We start from the raw sequence: 5,717 nt of genomic DNA, 5'->3' as shown, positions 1-5,717 counted from the left end.
GGCACACTGAAATGCCTCTGACATCTGGGGGAATAGCTCACCACAAGGCAAAATAATAAAGTAGAATCAGGCAAACTGTTGCTGTCTGTAAACAAAAGCAACAAATGAATTGCTGGAAGTAAAATGTTGAATAACTAAGACCAGAAAACAAATCTCCCCCAGTCCGTTCTGGCCTCATGGAGAAAGTATCCTGCTTTCTGTCCATCAGCAGTTTTGTCCTCATGATTCCCTAAGAAAGTCTCTTCCTTTCCATCATCTCAGAGGCTGAACTGTGGGTCTGCTCTTCCCCAAAGTCCCCTGATCCATCCACATACTGCGAGTTCCCTGTTTGTTGATTCTCCCCCCTCCTCTCTATCCTGTCCTAAACTACCTACACTTTTCCCAGGTGAACCATCTCTTCTGATCCCCAGGCATGGAAACTCAACCTGTTCAGACACTCCTCTTTTTTGAACTGCCATGCCTTTTTAATAAAATGTGTAGCACATGTTGTCCACAGATAGGTGTGAACATTCCTAACCCATTTTTCACTCATGTTTACTAACTCAATGACTTTTCCCTCGGGCACATAATCTTCCTAAACCAAAGAAACTGAAAGGGTAATATTGAATAATGTGACTGCAGATCCAGAAATTGTTTGGCATTTGTTGCATTTAAATCCTTTTTTTCTTCATAGTTACATTCATATTTTCAGGATTAACTATTCTTGCAAAGTCGTTTTTTCAGCCCAAGAATAATAAGCTTGCATGAAGATACTCATTACTGTTTCCAATCCTTCTGCCAACTGCTCTTGAATTTGCCTTCATTCTTTGTAAATATTTGAAGGGCAGCTATCTCTTTGTAAACAAAACACTAGGCTTTCCCTGTTTGCCTTGGCTAGGATATTTGTGTTAATGAATGTAGCTAAACTTCTGCTTTAGGACTATAAAATACCCTCGATATCTTTCTGCTGATAAACTCATGTTTTTATACTGGGAAGTACATAAGAAAGACAATGCAAAACCGCAAATCCAAAGTAGCATCTTTTCATAATATTATAGAATGATTTAAGTTTGAAAAGACCTTTAAGATCATTGAGTACAACTGTTAATCTAACACTGCCAAATCTACCACTAAACCATGTCCCCAAATGCTATAGTCACAGGTTTTTTGAATAACTCCAAGGATAGTGACTCAATGACTTCCCTGGACAGCCTGTTCCAGTGCTTGACAACACTTTCCATGAATAAATTTTTCCCAATATCTGATCTAAACCTTCCCTGGTTTGGGGCCATTTCCTCTTGTCCTATCACTTGTTATCTGGGAGAAGAAACTCATCCCCACCTGACTATAACCTCCTTTCAGGGAGTTATGGAGGGTGATACGGTCCCCCCTGAACCTCCTTTTCTGCAGACTAAACACTACCATTTCCCTTAACCTTACTCCTCATAAGTCTGTTCATTCCTCATAAGACTGGTGCTTGAGACCCCTTCACCAGCTCCGTTGCCCTTCTCTGGACTTGCTCCAGCACCTCAATGTCATTCCTCTAGTGAGGAGCCCAGAACTGAACACAAGACTCGAGGTGTGGCCTCACCAGTGTCGAGTACAGAGGGACAATCACTGCCCTGGTCCTGCTGGCCACATTATTTCTGATACAAGGCAGGATGCCACTGTTCTTCTTGGCTACCTGAGCACATTGCTGACCATTTCCCTTTGGATTATGAGGGCTTCAATCTGCTTCCTGTCCCTGTCTTCTGGCTCAGGGAGCTGGTTATCTGGAGAACAAGTGGTTTTGCTACTGAAAACTGAGAAAAAGAAGACATCAGTCTTGTAGTAAAGACAAACATTAACAGATTGATTGTATTAATTCTGGATGCTTCTATGGTCTTGAAAAGCAAAATTCAGTGTCCCATTAGCTGCAAAACATATGACTGAAAGGTATGAAATAACAATCGTTCAATATTGTGGGACAGAGTTGCAGAAACGGACACATTACAAACATTTTTTAAAGATGCCTCTCAGCACATCCCTCTGTGTATCCATGGACAAGATTATAACAAGAGCATCAGTGACAGATTGATGTTTATTCATGTGAACTCCTGCCAGCCTCCAAAGTGTGATAACTACTGGCTGACTTTTATGATGAACAACACACCTACAGAGTATGGAACCAGTTTATCTCCAGAGGCTTACTCAGTTAGATGTAGGGTATTTGTGTGTTATTTACATGTTCAATATCTGAATATGCCAAGGCTCTGTGTGAATATGTGACAACCTTAGAAGTTACTCAAATGTGGAACTTAGTATCCATGCTTCTCCTGGTAGGAGCTTGGTTTCCACACACCCCTGGGAGCAATCCTTTCCCCACAGAGTTCCTGGGTCGAAGACGTCACCTCTGAATTTTTCCCCAGACAGCTCACATCTGTTTCATTCCAGAACAGAGCAATGATTTTATGATGCTCTTTCTGACAGTGTATTGTACTGAGGCAAGAAAGGCTTCCTTGGAAACCAACATCAGATTATTAACACAGTCAGCTGGATAATTCGTTAGGGCACTTTTGTCACCTCTAACAGTGTTCTGCTGCTCAAGACTTGTATTGTCTGATCAAAGACTACAAAATACCAGTGTTTCAAATGGACCTTCTATTTTCAGCCAGTAGTGCACCTATCAGCCTTCTTTGCATTTATCCTGCCTTCCACCTTCATCAAATTCAGTAGCATCTGCAGCCAACACCCACTGGGTTCTGCACAACCTCTTGGGCAGCATTCCACAGGAAATACTGAATGGAAAATGTCCTTGTAAATATTGTAAAAGTGAAAAAGTAGGGTCTCTGCAAACAGAGATATGGAGCAATAAAGTTTGTTTGTTTGTTTGTTTTGTTGGTTTTTTGTGGTTTTGTTGAGTTTTTTTCTGCTTAAACACTACAGTTACAATTATTTTGTGAGTGCACAGAACAGTCAACATTAGGAGCTAATTTTATATGGGAAAGCCTTTAATCAACAGTTTTGGATTCACATTTTTACTAGCAACTGAATGCATATGAGCTAAGACAAAAACCTCACAGACAAGACAGCAGACATTAAATTTTATTGTAGTAGCTTTGACTCATTACCATCTAGGGAAGGGGAGATGCTTAATCTAAGAACTGAAATTAATTTGTTCTATATTAGCCTTCAAACTGGAAAAGTACTTTAGAGTACCGAGATTATTATCACACTCCCAGAGCGCATATAAATGTCACTTTCTGAAAGTCAAAGTTGAAACTGTAAACCACAAAAATCTAATATTGTTACCACAACATTTACTACATACACAGATATTTATATTCTAACTATTACTGTTACAGTATTAGTTTGTTACTTTCTAAGCATCTGCTGTGTGTTCAAGATACAAAAGAAGATGAGGTGTCTGCCTAGGGGGGTGGGGGGAGGCTGTATACTTAGACAGATAATAAATCACACTGGGAATAGAAGGGAAGTGTATTTAAGTCTTGTTATGAGGGGAAAGAATGCCCTGCTGTATTTTAGCTGTTCGGTTATAACCCACTGGTATAAACACTATTTTGAAATAAAAGTTAACAGAGGAAATTATTCCAGAATGCATTTGAGAAACGGCTATTCATAAAGAGGCAGCATGTCAGTTCACTTCTGCAAGCTGCTTCTCAGTGTCTTTGTGTATCTGCGCGTATTTTAAAGGAGAATGAGACTTCTTTTTTATCCATGGCATCCAGAGAGAATAGGTACTGAGAATGGGAGCAAAACCCTGAACTCAAAAGGCCATTAACACCCTGCATGTTCTTTCGCTGAAAGCTGACACATAAATAGTTTTAATTCCTGTACCAAATATCAAAGCTCATATGTGATGACAGGAGATTTAAAATAAGATTTTGGGCTTGAAGTGTGGAAATGTCACAAGGGCTTTAAAAGCACTGCTCCTCACTGCGAGACAGGTAACAGTTAAATGTTTTTTTCATGTAGTGATTAAGAGCTCTCCCTGTCACCCATCTTTATGTAATCCTACCACTACACAGGGGTGGGCTGCTAGCACAGAAGTACATAAATCACTGCTACAATGCTGGGAGAGTGAATCTGAAGTGTGTGGGAAGAAGTGCTATGGAAAGTGTATCCCACAGACAAGCAGAAGAAGGCAGCACAGGGAGGTAGACGCAGGCTAATGCTACCAGTGCTCCAGAATCCCAAAGTACACTAGTGAACTGCCATTCCAGCCTCTGCAGCATGAGAAGGGAGAGACAATAAAGCAAAGGGCACTTCTTAATGGTTAAGATCTGCTTTTAATAACAGCTACTTTGTCAAGACAAAAGGGAAGTAAATTGCAAGCAATTTGTTTTAGGCTGGAGTGAGGAGAGAACTTTCATCTACCCAGACAGAGTTACATAAGGCTTCAGGTTTTTTCAGATCACTTGCCAGCTTCAGACAACAAATATTATTTAAAAAGGTCTTACTAGCCCTCACTATTAAATTGAGGGCTTCAGATTCTGGGACCACAGTGCCACACAGCCCATGTCTCTCCCAAGGGTGATGCCCAAGCACTTATCCCCCAAATTAGTGGAAAGAGGTGAGAATGGATGACTGTTCTAGGCATTTAAGATGGCACACTCTTTAGTTGTGCCACAGCCCCCAGACAGAGCCCCAGCAGTTTCACTGTTCTCACTTAGTAGCAGGGGGTCTAATCTACCTTGCAGCAAAGGTCCCCTCCTCTTGTTTGCAGCCCCTGGAATGCACCAAGGTGCATCCTCATAAAACTTCAACACATCCACCACGGAGGTTTGCAGCATCACATTTGCTGTGAGAAGGAAGGAGACCCTCCTGCCCAAGCCCATGCCCATGCCCATGCCTACATCCTTCCTTCATTCCCCCAGACCACCTGCACAGTTGTTTCAAGCTCCAGCAGGGAAAGGTTTCACTTGTAAGGATGTTGTTTTCATGGCACTGAAACATTTTTGAGCTGGCAGAGCAGCTGTGTGGTAGTCTTCATTTTCCACTTTTTTAAGCATTCTCCCTGACATTTTCTTTCTACTTTAGAAACAAACTGTGGCTTGTTTCTCAACGAGGCCTTGTGAGGAGGGAAGGCACAGCCAAGGCGAGCAGGTGTGCCCCATTCCTGGCATGAGTTTTGGTGAGGTGGGGATGGTCCACAGCCCTTGTGTTCACCCCAACACCCCATGCATGGAGACTCTCCCCCCCCCTAATGTTTTGCAATAGGAAGAGCTACCACTCGGCTCCTCCCTGTAACTCATATGAGCCTGCTTTCCAGTGGGGATGGGGAAACTGGCCAGCAGCACTGCAGAGAACTATATAACCAAGGAACACTTTAAATCTGGAGCCAAAGCTGACTTCTAAAGGCTTTTGTTGCTGTCTGTGGTGTATTCAGCAGGCTTCAAACCACCATGGGATCTTCTGTGGCTGTTTGTCATGCCTGCTTCTTATGATGGATTTTTGGAGGCCAGATGATGTAATAGACTTAAAGAAGGCAATTTGCATTTCTTTAAATGCTATGGCATAAAATGTAAATACTATTAACATTTCCCATATTAAACTATCATTTTTGCATGAATGTCTTAACACTGTGTGCAGTTTTGATCACCACAGTATAAGAAAGATATTAAGCTATTAGAAAGTGTCCAAAGGAAGGCAATAGATACAGTGAAGGGCCTTGGGGGGAAGCCATATGAAGAGCAGATGAGGTCACTTGGTCTTTTCAGCTTGGAGGAGACTGAGGG

Source organism: Manacus vitellinus, unplaced genomic scaffold, assembly GCF_001715985.3.
Source record: "Manacus vitellinus isolate BGI_N305 unplaced genomic scaffold, ASM171598v3 scaffold_1_pilon, whole genome shotgun sequence".
NCBI classification, from domain to species: Eukaryota; Metazoa; Chordata; class Aves; order Passeriformes; family Pipridae; genus Manacus; species Manacus vitellinus.
The sequence above is the reverse complement of the archived record's forward strand: the minus strand, read 5'-3'. Positions refer to the sequence as shown.